The 14,927-nt window shown below is 39.3% G+C and overlaps 1 long non-coding RNA gene across 1 annotated transcript in view; it reads left to right on the plus strand.

The window, feature by feature from the left end:
• The first annotated feature begins 9,812 nt into the window (after positions 1–9,812).
• The window catches only part of LOC126637665 (uncharacterized), a 77,359-nt gene continuing 72,244 nt past the window's right edge, over positions 9,813–14,927 (plus strand). Inside the window, exon 1 of the long non-coding RNA XR_007628401.1 lies at positions 9,813–10,054. This is a non-coding gene — a long non-coding RNA (uncharacterized LOC126637665). The remainder of the gene's footprint in view (positions 10,055–14,927) is intronic.

The following is a 14,927-nucleotide window of genomic DNA, read 5'->3' on the forward strand; positions in this document are numbered from 1 at the left end:
TTCAGAGATGTACATCTAGGTCTGTATTGTGCCACTCTGGACCATATAAGAAAAGAATATGGTTCTGCTGCTGGATTCAGTAGTTGAAGTCAGAAGTAAATAAAGTGGGCTATGTACTGAAGGTGTTCAGTGGAGTAAATTCATCCAACTTCTCAAATTGCTCCATAGCAGCTCTTTTGCTGCTAGTTCACTTTTGAATGTTAAATTCCAATTGTGTTCAGCTTTCTCCATCTGCTACTGTACTATAGAAAAACCTTGGTTTTTTCCCCTCCAAATCCTTTATAATAACAATGTATTAATTAAAATGGTGTTGCTAGTGAAAGGGACAGTTGCTGTTAAACCTCTTTAACCACCTGCCTGTTCAAATGTGATGGAAGTTGGCCCCTCGAGGGGGGAACTTTTGACCACGTTTCTCTTTTAAAATCTTTCTCTTTTAAAAGCCTTCTTTTCCTCATCCTGGATTTCTTGGGAGAAATGGAATATTTGTGAGTCAGTGTTACCACAACCATTACCCTACAAAACCAGATATTGGTCATGTAGTGGAAAAACCTGGAAAGTTCATATAAACATCTAAAAAGCAAGTGCAAACCACGCAACCTGAAGCTTCTGAACATCTTTCAACACTGCATGTGATGATGTCTGTTACTTGTTCGTGCAAATCCCAGCACTTCATTCTTCTTGTTCTTTACCTCTGTGAAGTAGCTTTGTCCACTACTTTAGTCTGCTGGGAGAGCTGGCTAAGCAGGAGCTAATTCCTTTTCTCCCCTCCTTCTCTTATATTTTGGATTATCAGACCTTAGTTCCCTTCTTTTCTGTTTTGTTACTCCTTATTTTTGCTTTTAACTCCCTCTACCCAGCTGCAGCACTTACCCAGGAGTGGCACTGGGTGATATTTGTGGCAGACTGTGCCTGCTGAGCCGTCTGCTTCCTCTCCCTGGTGACTTTGGGCCACTCTGCCCCTGTGCCTTCTCCTGGCCTGCAGCCAGGGCCAGGGACACTGGGGGTCTGTGCCTGCCCAGGAAAACTGCTTCACCTCCCTTCTACCTCAGCAGCCAGGAAAATCTCTTCAGCATCAAGGAGGAAATAAAGATCTCTAAAAGTGTAACAACTAGCAATATTTTGTGAAAGGCAGAAATAAGGAGGCATCACCATGAATTGTTTAGCTGCTTTCCACAGTTTTTGTTTCCCTAGCTTCACAGTTTCAGAGATTGTTCTCAGAAGTATATTAGTGTGATGTGAAATTCAAAATGCCAGGGGTAAATCCAGCATCCACTAAAAGAAAATGTTGCAGAAGAAGGCAAGTAATTTTTTGGGGGTACCTAATTATTTGAAATATTAGACTGAAATAATCAATCATCTCCTTAACAAATGATATGATCTGAAAAGTCTGTATGTTTCTGTTGAGTCCTGTCTTAGCACTGAGGGGTTTTCAGTTCAGGCACCCATTTAGAGAAATCATAGCATTTGGCATCATAGTATTTGCTGGTCAGGGCTGACTTTTGTCACTGTATTGATGATGTATGGAAGACTCTTTTCTGCATACAGGTTTTATTTAAAATCTGTTGACTCTTGAGAGATAATCAATTGCTGTCTGAAGTTTCACTGTCTGAAAAGATATTCTTGTGATTATGTTTGTTGAAAAATATCAATTGGAGTGCTGTGGTAGTAGGCACCATGTAAATCAGGTGGATGCTGCCAAACCATGTAGTCAGAGGCACTCTGTGTTTGAGATACAGTTTTTAATACAGAATTAGGATTATCATGTGCAGAAGCCAGGTCTGATTAAGCCCCCTGGAGTCTTCAAATATGAAGTCACAGAATTTTTTATATTATCATCTATGTTTCTAAACTATCAATGATGAAAGGAATTTACATTTGTTTTCATTTTAGTTTTATATTCTCACCACTGTGGCTGGGCATCTCATGGACTTGAAGTTATTCTCTCCCATTTTACAATTCTTATCTCCTTTATTTGCTGCCATTATGGCAACTTCCTATCAAATAGGCCTTTGAGGGTCCCTGCTACTGTTTAACCTGGGCATAGTACATTTCTGATTGGCATCAAGCAGAGAGTTCCCAGGGCTGCTTACTTGGACTGAGAGAATGGGTTAAAACCCTTCTGCACTCACAAATTTGTCCTGAGAAATTTGAATAGCTAAAATGGAAGCTCAGTTATTTTCTAGGGGAATTACTGCTCATGTATAAATGGGAAGAGGGGAGAAAATAATGTAGCAAGGAAAGCCTTCAGAAAGAGAGAAAGTAGGTGATAAAAATAGGGCATTTCCCTGACTGAATTTCCAGGCTGTACAGCAAGAGGTTTCACTCCTCCTTTTTTGACCTTAAAAAAAAATAAAAGGGGAGGGAAGGATGTTGCTACATCAAAACAATATTGGAGGTTTCTTAATAGATTGAAGTACTGCTCAAAAGCATTGCATTTGATTTTTACTGCTGTTGTTTACACTGGAACTGAACGTAGCATGCTTTATAGCATTTTGTACCTCTAAGGGATGTAATGAGGTAGTTCCTATCACAGATCCCATGAACCTGATAACTAGTTAGAAAGCTGGCACTGTAGTTTTCAAGCATTATATCCCCTCTTCTTGCTACTGTCAACTTGGTCTAAACTGGGCATACAATGTAATAATAGTTCTGAGATTAATGTTGTTGTTAAAAAAATGTTTTAAAAATCCATAACCAGTTGTATAGTAAATTAAAAATATGGATTTTTTCATGAGATGAAAAGCGTGCAATTATACTCTGAAAAGGAATGTTCATGCAGTAGAAATATGTAAGTGTACGATAGAAATTGTGTCTGTAATATAAAATTGTGTAATGTTCAGTGATTTCAGCTATAAGTGAGCCCCATCTGGTGGTGATGTAAAGAAACAACTGAAGTTGTAACTGCAGGGAAAAGATTCACAAAAAAGTCTGAATCTCTTTGCAAGAGATCAAAGACTTAACTATATAAATTATATATATGCATGTAGGTGCAATACAATCATGACACTTCTTTAGAATACTCAGCTCTACAGTGCAACCTAATGACTATATCTTATTAAAGAATGAAAAAAGTATTTTTGGAAGGTTTGCAGACAGGTTGATTTTTTTTTTATATGTCCTTTGTGGGGGCTGAATTTTAATGCAATGTTTGCTTGTGGTGTTCTAACTTTTTTGTGTTTCTGATTCAAATAAACATCAACAGTTTTGTAAGCTTAGAAAAATAATATGGAATTGGTTTTCATTTATGTACTCAAACACTTTCTGGAAAAACTTAATTATCACAAACTCCTGTGGTTTTGTTGTTGAGGGTAGTGGCAGTTCACCAGCTAATGAGGGCAACGATTGGAAAGGAAGCACTGACAGACTCTGTGAGTATGAAATTCTAGTTGGGCATCTCCGTTGTATTTCTGCTCTGGAGTTGGTCTACACTGATGTACATTCAAGACTCAGAGTGGTTATTGCAGGGTTAAGGGTTGCCTCTTTTGGTGAGACTCCAGGGGTAGGTTTGCCATCAGTGTGGTAAACATTTCGGTTTACACCTTTGCGTGGATTCCCCATCACAGCGAAAGCTACGTGATATGCAGTTCCTGGGAGCTCCATCTCCTGGCTGTGCTGGTCTGAGCTGGCACAATAACTGCTGGGGTGGGCTTGGAGAAAGGGCAAGCAAGTTTATTACAGTTATGAGTGCTCAGGTATTTGCAGGTAGTTTATGACATGAGTCAGGGAGTGCTTGCACTGTGTTGGTGTGTTCCACATAGGGGTGAAGGGTAGGTGCTGTTGGGGTCCTGTGTGTATCACCGTGAACCCTGGCTGCCTGTCTTACCCCATCTGAATGGGGCCATGACACATCTGTTCTCCCTCTTTCACCATGCACTAGTTAATGTTGCACTCGTGGTCTTTTGTGTTTACCCTTGACATTTTAGGAATGATGACGTGGAAGAGGTGTTGCTGAATTCGTGTAGCAAAGAGGAAATGGACGTTTTATGCTCGTGAGGACTGTATAAATAGTTTGGGAAATTTGCTCAACATATAGTTAATCAGTAATGTGCCAACTGCTCTTTTTGCAGATCTTCCATTACAGTTCTGGTAGCTCTTGCTAAATCACATTCTTCTTTTCCAGCTTTTGCTAATGGCCTGCATGGCTTTCAGCTTTTCCTGTTAATTGTAACATCAATCTGAGGACCTTTTTCAGTACATGCTGTGTTCTTCTAAACAACTTGGAAAGGGTTTTCTGTTTGAAGATATCTTAGAAGGCTGAGAAATTGAGTTATGGCTAAGTTTAGGCTGAGTCATGGCTTTCACATCCCCACTTGAACTAATATTTAGACCATTTTATGTTATCTGGTGCTGTGAATTTGCTGTGAATCTCTGTAGAGAAGCTATTTCATGAAGCTCTGTGTATGGGGATTTTATGAGATCCTTCTTTTCCCTTCAGCACTATCTTCCTGCACTGTACAAATTGTGTAAACTTAACCCTTTTCCCACTTTGCTGGAGGGCTGGGGAGTCTGTGATTTCAATTCTGACTAGGCTGAGCAAAATAATTTCACACCGCAGTACTCAGCATTTCTCATGGAGACCGCTTTCCCTGCCAGTATTTACTGTTCTCTTTTGCTCTGGTGCATCTGTGATGCCTTCCACAGCATGCTTTTTGAATTGCTGTGGTGGTGGCAGCTTAAATTTCTGGGTTGACCCTGGCTGGATAGCAGGTGCCCACCAAAGCTGCTCTATCACTTCCCTTCCTCAACTGGACAGGGTAGAGAATATATAATGAAAAGTTCATGGGTCAAGATAAGGACAGGGAGAGATCACTCACCAGTTACTGTCACAGGCAAAACAGACTCGACTTGGGGAAATTAGCTTAATTTATTACCAATCAAATCAGAGTAGAATGATGAGAAATAAAAGCTAAGTCTTAAAACACCTTCCCCTCACCTCTCCATTCTTCCCAGGCTTAACTTTACTCCCCCATGGAGCTCCGTGGGCTGCAGGGACACAGCTGCCTCACCATGATTTGCACTGTGGACTGCAGGGGAATCTCTGCTCCAGCGCCAGGAGCTTCCTGCCCCTCCTTATTCCTCTGTATCTGCAGAGTTCCTCTCACATATTCTTACTTCTCTCTCCCAGCTGCTGTTGCCATTGTGCACCTCTTTTCCCAACTTCCTAAATTTTCCTATCTCAGAGGTGCTACCGGTGTGACTGATGGGCTTGGCCTTGGCCAGCAGTGTGTCTGTCTTGGATCCAGTTGGCATTGACTCCATCGGACATTGGGGAAGTTTCTGGCAGCTTCTCACAGAAGCCACCTCTGTAGACCCCCACTACCAAAGCCTTGCTATGCAAACCCAATATAATTGCCATGAAAATGGAAGCTTTTCAGTGTTGTTCCTATAATGGAATTACTTATGAACTGTTAATTGCAGTGCCTACAACTATTATGCTGTGTATAGTCAAAGCTGCTTTTTATTAAGATTTTGGGCTTCCGAACTAAAAATAACACCAATGTCTCTCCTAGGGGTCAAAGTTGACCACTTCTGGTTTAGACTTCAGTAAATGCATCAATGGTGTATTATGTTTTAATTTGCCTTTGAATTGATATGGGTGGTTGTTGAAATTGGAGCTGCTCTTTTTTATAACAAAGAGCTGTGAATGCCAGGGGTTTGTAACCCATGTGCAGAAGAGATTTGAAAGGAGAAGAGGAAAGAGAACAGAGCTAACTAATGTTGTTTTTAAGTGGCAACTGCCATGTATTTCAAGCAGCATCAGCGATTTTGTGGGTGGGCAATAGTAGGATGACTACAATCAAGTCTAAGAGATACAATAGCTAATTAAATGATGGATGGCATGTTAGCAGGAAAAGAACTAGACTGAGGGGAAGGGAAGGTGTGATTTGGGAAATCTTATAAAAACTCCAAACGCTGCTTCATCTTTCAGGCAGGATAAATTATTCTTTGATAGACTAGGATTTTTGAGAACAATAGAAAATATTATAGAAGCATTAACAGACCACAAACCTCACTACTAGCTCGTAGTGGGCATTGAAGTTTGACTAAAGCACCTTCATACAGAAGTCTTTACCTCAGAGGATTTTGAGTATGACCAGAACGGGTTTATAAAAACTTTGACATTTTATGCAGCACTGTGTACAGAGGGATGGTTGAGTCTGACCATTTGCCACTGTGTATCTCCTTAGGATCTGGAGCACAATGATACTTGGAATACATAACCATGAAGCATAATTGCTAATCTGGATTGCTTTCAGGACACTGAAATTCTCAAAGTTGTATTTGTTAGGTTTTCTGTGTTTTCTTATTGTTTTGGGATGGATACATACAGTGAATCCAATTTTTTTCCAGGGAAAAAAAAGTTTTACGAGATGATTTGAATGTTAATTGATGTAAAGTACACTTTGAGTCCGTGCAAGTAAGAAATGTAATTGGTTTTGTGGCATTTGCATACTGAAAAGTTTGTATTGTCTGATTTACATAATGCTGTCTGTAACTAGGAAGAGAAGTTACTGATTGAAGTGGACCTGATTTCTAACCTAGGTCTCAATTTTTTGTTCTGACAGCTTTTCTGCATTGTTCCCTGCAAAAAGATTTTAGTCAAAACTGTCAGAGTGGGAAAATGTGAGTTTTGTTAAAGTTAAAAGTTTCCACAAAGCCATACATTTTTGATTGTGGGGGTTTTTTTTCCCCTAAGTTCTACCTTTTTTCCGATTTCAAATTTGTTACAATTTCAAGAACTGCTATTGTTAGATGCATACTGTAAAGTAATATATAGTCCTTTAGAGTACACAGTATATCTACCTCTTCTGTTTTGATCAGGTGTTAAAACTACTCATTGTCTACCAGAAGCACTCTGATCTAAAGTTTAGAAGTGACAGCAGCTTCTTTTAAGGATAAAATAGAGGTAAATATGCAACAATATTTCAGACTACAAAACATGTTGTGATATGTATAAACCAATAGGAATTTTACCTCTTCTGTAAGGCTCATAAAAAGCAAAGCCAGTTTGTGGCACTTACTTAATTTTGTTTGCCCTGCATACCAGGAGACTTAGAAACAGATCACTGCCAAATATTGTGAAATATCGAACAGAATTACAACTCTGTGGCTATTCCTTTTACTCAGTAATCTTCTAAAATTCTTCTAAAATTGAAAGCATATTCTGAACTTTCTTCAACAGTTGTTAAGAGCACCCATTTAGGTCTGCATGGCTGGACCTCTTTGGTCTTCTTTATGTTTTGAAAATATAGCCCACTCTGAATGGCCAGGATGAACCTGAGCTGATCACAATCAGAAAGCTGGGATGTGCCATGAAGAAGGTGATAAAACCAGAACACAAGTTGTGATGATTTAAGAATTCATTCAGTGTGACTGTTGGGAGGGCTCTGTGCTGTTTTTTTCTGATGAGCCAAATTCTGAGGAGCCAAAAGCACTTAATGTTTTGAAGCTTCCAGGTCTAAACACTAATTTGAACATTGATTTTGTGACATACAAGAACATAGTTTCCTGAAAAAGATTTTTTTAATTGCATTTCAGTAATGATAAAACAGCAGCAAATTCATCAAATCACATATGTGGAACTACCTACCGACCTTTGGGTGTTGGTGTAAACAGGTGGCTTACTTGATATTTGCATAACTGCATTTACAGCTTGAATTTATGAAAAGGGTGAACAGAAAAATGGGGTATCAATGAAATAAAACAACTGTATATAATTCTGAACAAATTTCTAAGCTTACAGTCGCATATCAGCTAATCAGAGTGAAATCAGGACATTTGGTGGCACAGGGGACTGGGTTAGCTCAGTTGCCCTTAGAGGTCCCTCTTCTGGTTTGATTTTGCTGATGCATCCATATCTCTGACCAATCTGTTCAGAGAGAGAAATGATCATTAAAGCAGATGAGTTACTCTAATACCAGGCAGTTGGTCTGTAATCTGGATTCATGGGGTAAATGGAAAACTGCCTTACAATAACTGTTTCTAATTTTGGCTAGTTATATCACAGCCTAAATGAACATTGTCCTTTCTCAATAATGATTATAGTTTGAAAACCTGTTGAAAATTTGATTTTTAAGAATAGTGTTTTCCAAATATGTGTTTTATCAGCTTATCATCCTGATTAAAGGAATGATTACAGAGCCCTGTAGTAATGGATTGAGAGGTGATCACTCTTAAAAGAATAGAGCAATCAAAACATGAGCTGCTTTCAAGGCTCAAAAGAGAAAGGAACTCGTTTAATATGCTGTTGTCATAACTTCAGATAATTGAAAGCTGATCTAATGACAGTAAATGCTAGTTGAGAGAATTTAAGCTCTATAGAGTCATACTAGGCATTGAGAGAGAGCAGTGTTGTTGGCTCAGGCAGTGTTAATATTGCTCTGAGATAGGTCCAGATACCTGCAAGCAAGAGAATGCAATAAAGTGTCTTGCAAATAGTGTTTAATTTTTGTTTTGCTTTTTCAAACACAGTTGTCACTAAATGGTTTCATATTGCCTCATTAGAGACATTTCTTGAGTTGTGTTCTGTGGGCACACACATCCTTCTTTAATAAAAATAATTTCAAGTTGATGGCTGCCTACGGCGTTCTCAGCAGTATTTGGAGAAAAAGGTAACCCATTAATACACCTTGTTTGAGTTATTGGTGCTTGAAAACGCTGGATTATTTTTTTCATATTATTTTTAAAAAAGTCTAAGAGTCTGCATGGTTTACTAGCTGACTGAAAATAAAAGAAAAAAATGGAAAAAACCCCACAAACAAAAAGGGAAACATTTTGTCATTAAAGTACTTGGCACCTTCTTAAAAAGAAAAATAAAAAGTAATTCCATGATTTATTTCTAATAAATGACCTTTCTTGGCAGGTAAAAATCCTGTACAGAGGCTCTTTAGATTTCAGGCCCTAGTGACAACACTATTAAGGGAAACAATTTTCAGCCATCTGGAAAGTGTTCTCACTGCATCCCACCTGTGCCCCAAGAGCACAGGGTGCGAGCAAGGTTGGGCAAGCACACAAAGGCAGAGCTCTCCCTCCCTGGCACTGCTGCAGCAGGAAGCATCACTGACTAGGCCAGGTCATCACTGTGGCTTCCTGAGGTTCATGAGCTGGGAAGGGTCAAGAAGGTTGTTGGCTGGTGTTTTTAGTTTAATGTTTAAAGCAGCTCATGTGCTTACTTCATCTCCCACTAACTGTTCTTTAGAGATCCATTCTAACCTAAATTGTTCAATGTTTGTAAGATTTCAAAAGCTCTTACTGAAAATATGGGTGTGCTTCAGCCATGGGAGGTGGAGTGGCAGAATAAGGGGATATAAATTTCTTGAAAAAAAAATTAACACACTCTGCACCAATCCTAAACTATTTTTTACTGTCAAGTATTACTGTATCATATGTTTAAAGTTCCTTCATAGCTGACTAAAATATAGTTATGGCATGCTAAAGAATTAATAGATTCCTGCTCTAGTAGTGCTGAATTTGCTCCCAAAATTCAAGTTATCAACTGTAAAATTAACTGCGTGGTGTGCATCATGTGTTTTGACACCAGTCTTAAAGACTTCTATAGATTTATAATACCAAGCAGTAGGAATATTTACTGATACTTCTCATAGTTGTAATAATTTCCCATTACCATTTATCATCATTTTGCAATGCAGTAGCTGAGCAGAAGCAACCCCATATAGCTGTTGCCATTAAAAGATCATTTACCAGCAGCAGCACATGGTGCTGTGTAGGTTGGTTCCCAGGCTAACTCCAGAAGCTAAATACAGTAACCCATGTGACACTGTGTGCTCACTGTTAGGAGCTGGTGAGTTGTTAATGATGCCTGTTATGCCTATTTTTTCCACTATAAATCTTTTGAGATCTTCTACTTTTACAGAAACAATAGTCTAACCTGCAGCTCAGTAATGCTTCAGGTCAGACTGGAGCAAGAGTCTGCGGTTAAATTTGTCTTCACTGCAAGTCCTTTCACAGGTGAACTTCCAGCTTCCGTCAGTTGGAGATGCAGCTCGTTCATGGCTGTGGAGCGGAGGAGATGACAGCTTCTCTCCCATTTCTGGTAACTTTTAAAGGAAGGAAATGTTGCTGTAGCTTCTGGGTTGGGTAAGCTACTGTTATCTGTGTTAAAACTGGTTTATGCTGCTACCCATCCTGGAGGTGCTGGTCTTTTGGGACACAGTGTGGGAGCTGCTTTCTGGGCCACTGAAAGTGGTAGTTGAAACTGATGGTGTAGGGGAGTTATTTTTGTTGCAGGGAGAAGATCATTGGAGTAATTTTGTTGTGTGTGGTGTGGAATAGAAATCTTAATATGCTTCTCTCTTGGTACTGTTTGTCTTTTACTTCTATACTGTCTAAATCACTTGAAATTTGTGACTATTTATTTAGTTTCATAATCCCCTTGTGTGTAATTGAGTATCCCCATTTCACAGATAAGGTACTAATTGATTTCCTCGCATTATGCAGGGAATTTGGCAGAGCAGAGAGTTGAACACGTCTCCAGAGCTTGAGATTCCCTCAGTACTTACTGGGCCATATTCTTTTTCTGTGTGTCTCCCTTTTCCCACATTTTGTTACTCTCTTTTTTTTTCTCCCAGTTTTGAGAAATGTGCCCTGCACTGTAGAGGGTAGACATTGATAGCTTCTGATTAGAGATGTCAATTTAAAAATATGTTTTAAATAAAAATCCAATCTGGATGCATAGAGGATATCACTCCAAGAAGGAGGATGGGTAGTATTGGATGTCAAAGGACAGTGACATAGTTCTGCATCAGTTTACATCACTTGATAGGCTCTGGATCCCTGCTGTTAGTAAACAGGATTGCACAAGAATAAACCAAAGAACTCTAATAATGGGTCGATGTTTTTCACCTTAAAATGCTTGTTTGTTTTCTTGTTATCTTTTTTCCAGAGCAACTACTTAGGAGAGGTAAGTATTCAGTGACTGGCGTGTGAAAAACATAAAATTGTCCTTTGTTAAGAGCAACTACTCAGTTATGTGTTGTTCTGTGTGTATTAAAAAGCCCTGGGACTTGCGAAGTATAAACATTAACAGTGGTCACTGATATTGTGTTCTGATAGATACCAAAATGGAGATTTTTTTTTTCACTGCTTTTGAATATATAAAGCAAAATTTATTTTACATTAACTTGCTAATTTTAAAAGAAAAAGAGAAGGTAACGGAAAAAATTGCTACTACAGAAACAAATCACAGTGCAAACAGCATTACCAACCAAACTCTTGTAGATACCACGTATGCCTTGCTTGATGTAGACTAATTTGGACTATGTGATTTTTTAAGGCTGTAATACTTTCTAATATTTTATTAGAGATCATTATTTTAGAGTTATAAAACATGTATGCACTTTTTCCTAAGAGGCCAAAATGGCTACAGGTCTTTCAAGTTAAATACTGTACATAATTAGATAATTTTAAAAATGTATCTTATGTACCCAGAAGTGGTTCCAGTCTCTTGACAACACACAAATAAGACAGATAATTTTTTCAGTGTGTATTTACAAAGCTGCCTAGGATTTCAGTCAATATGTGATATAGTAGCTTGCACAAATATATACTTTAGTACACTTAAACTGTAACTTGCAGCATGCAAATACGAGCTAGGAAGCCCTCACTGGAGCTGTTACTGCTAAGTATGTTCAATTATAAATGTAGAAAACAGTTTTTTGAAACCCTCAAATATGTCTGTCTTAGCAGCAGCTCAAATCTTTTTTATAATAAGAGGAGGACACAGTAGCACAAGTAGATTTCTGTACAAGAGTTCTGTTCTGAGTCCCTTTTTGAAGTACGAGGTGATTGTGTTTAACAAGACAATGAGTCTTTCTCAGGTTTACCATCTCAGAACAATCTGCCTATGGAATTTTTGCACGTATGTCAGTGCCCTACTGAGAGGTCTGGTTTTCCAGAGTTGCTGAGCACCATATGTGAAGTGTCCAACCATAATTAAGTCATCTGATGTTGATAACATCTTCCTCGTTTTTAAGCATAAATTTTTGCTAATAGGCATGGCAGCTTCTGGGCTGAGGCAAGATACAAATTCCCATCAATGTTGCAAACATTAAGCACAATTTCAGGAGATGTTGAATGAGAAAATGTACAGAAGCTTAAAAAACCATCCATAGCATTTCCTGATCTCTTTCTGCTGTTGATTTAAGGAGGAATGTAGCTTACCAGCTTACAGGTGGTTGATCTGGTTCTGTATTAAAAAAAAAGATGTGGTATCTACACCCCAGTTTCCTCTCTGGCACTGAGCTAATATGTTAGCTTGGTAGATGGGGAGCTTGATGCAGGAGGGATGGTGTTTTCTGAACAAAACAGAGAAACTCTTGTTAAATAAAATTAATATTGCTAGTGCCTACAGCATACACATCAAATCCCTTTGCTTCAAATCCTTCCCTGTGATCAGAGCAAGGGCAACATAAACAGATTGGATAGAAAAGAAGTTGTGCAGTGTTGGGGCGTCTGTTTTGTTCTGTGTTTGTGTTATCTTAGAACTCCCGTAAAACTGCAAGGGTTTTTCTAGAAACTGGAGAAGGTTTATTTCTTTCTGTCCAGAGGAGAGAAGATGATTTTTGGGGAAACCATCCTTTAATGTAAAAGAAAGGCCAACTTCTTTGTGGGTCACTGGAGTGAGAGGCATTTTCATTTACTCTTGTGGTTTGAACTTTTTACGCAGTACTTGATATTGCTACCATGATTATTTTTTGTTGTGCTTTGCTTTTGTTGTGCTTTGCTTGTGTTTTCTCAGTTGCTTTCTTCTTCTGCCATCAGTCATGTCAGTCAAGCCTCTGCAGAAGCTTCAAGTTATTGTCTCAGTCACTCTAGTCCTTCCTCATTTTCAGAGCTTTGGCCTCTGATGGTTCAGGTGTCTCTGCATCTGCAGAATTTTGTCTTTTTTACGTCGGAGCTTGTGCATTGCCACCATCACAATTTCAGGTAGATTGGAGGATAAGAAAATAGTCAGAGAAACTGGCATTTGGTTATGATCAACCACAAAAGATGAAAATGCTGGGATAGTCTTTTCTCATGACAAAAAAGATTTTCCTGAAAAAATGGAGGAGTCACCTTTTTTTTACTGTGTCTGCACATGGATGTATCCTAGGAGTAGGTAAGTAGCATGAGGATTCATTCTGTCTAACTGGTACAGTGTTGTGACTTTTTGTTCTCCACTGAACCAAGTGAATAAGTGGAAGTCAAACCACCCCATTTGCCAGCTGAAATGTGATTTGAGCTTTATTCACCCTTTGCAGAATATGCAAAACCAACCTTTGTAGCAGTGCTCTATGACTAGAAAAAATCCCAGCATAGTGAAGTGCAGCCGTGGAGAAACACAATGCCACTTGAAGTGGTGCCAGGTTAATGAATGCCTTCACTCCAAAATCACTCCATGTTCGCAAGGAGACCCACGAGTCCACGCAGACAGGGACAGCCCCCAGCACGTGTGGCTCTCTGTCCGTGCTGATGTGTAGCTCAGTGCTGCACAGGTTTGGGGGGGAGTGGGATCTTTGGCTGATTAGAAACATCTTGGATGCATCAAGTGCCGTGTGTGCATGTGTGTGGGCAATGTGCCCTGGAGTCGGTGGAAGGAGAGCAATTCCTCTTCCCTGCAGTGGATTCATCTGGCACAGCGGAGGCCGGAGTGAAGAACTGTTCCCTGGAACCTACCCCGCGCTCCTGCTTCCTTAGCTCCAGGCCATTGCTCCTTGTCCTGCTATCTTCTGAGACCAGAGAATTCCCTTCCTTCATTTATATTATTACCTTGAAGGTATTTATAGACTGTGATTGAGGCCCCCTGAGTCTTCTCTCTCTGAGACTATGTAAGTTTAGCTCCCGAAGTCTCTCCTCACACATCCTACCCTCTAATTCCTCTACTGCCTCTTTGTATTTCTTCTAATATTTTAAACACTTTTCCTAAACTCCAAGCACCTGAGCCAGCTGTAGTGTATCGCTAAGCAGGGCAATGCTATTAATGCCTACTTAATATTCACTTTCCCTGTAACTCATCCAAGACCAATACTACCTTATGCCCTTGCACATAGTATTGTATGCTCCAATTTTGTCTACTACTGCCAAATGTTAAATCTTTTCTTCTGTCATGGTGCATATCTTACAACACAGAGTTTAGTCCTATGTTTATAATTATAATTCATGCTTTATGCATTTTTTTTTTCTTACTGGCCTCAATTTGCTTTTTATACAATTTTTTTTTTTTTTTAATTTGATCTTAGTCATTAGTGTTTCAGGCCACCTTGTGCCTGCCTAAGTGTGGACAATATGTAGGATCCACTACGCCCACAGATATTGAGAGGTGACTGTGTAGTGACACAAACATGTTGCTTGTCAAAGATGATAACAGTTTTATCACGAATACCTGGATATGATGTCTAAAAAATGCAAACACATCAATGCCATTAAGAATTCACCTGCCAAACCACTGTTTTGCCCACGAGTTTGATAAGTTGAGGAGCAGATATTGCTATTGCAAGCTGTGAACACAAAGCTGAAGATTGAGGAATAAATCATCACTTTCTTTAACCTGCTAGGTCCAGAAGCTGAGTGTTCAGTGTAGAGACCTGGTTTTTCATGGTACTGGTAGGTCTTAGAATCTTTCTTCTGGCAGGATATGAAAAATATCATACTGATATTGAACAAACAGCACTGTGGATCAGATGCTGCATGAGAACTCACCTTGTAAGAGGAATGGTGGTGAGCACTGAACTAGGGGACCTTTTATTGATATTTGTCAGGTTTCCAAAAGGAAATGTCCTAAAGGATGCCTGCATGTACAAAGGAACAACATTCCATCAGGGTGGAGGAAAGCATTCTTCCTGGCTGCTACAATCTCCAAAGACAATGAGAATGTGGATCAACAAACATTTATGGTACCAGCTTTGCCACTTCATCAGTCTGTCAGACTG

This window comes from Myiozetetes cayanensis, unplaced genomic scaffold (genome assembly GCF_022539395.1).
Source record: "Myiozetetes cayanensis isolate MyiCay16 unplaced genomic scaffold, myiCay2020 scf16, whole genome shotgun sequence".
In the NCBI taxonomy this organism is placed as follows: Eukaryota; Metazoa; Chordata; class Aves; order Passeriformes; family Tyrannidae; genus Myiozetetes; species Myiozetetes cayanensis.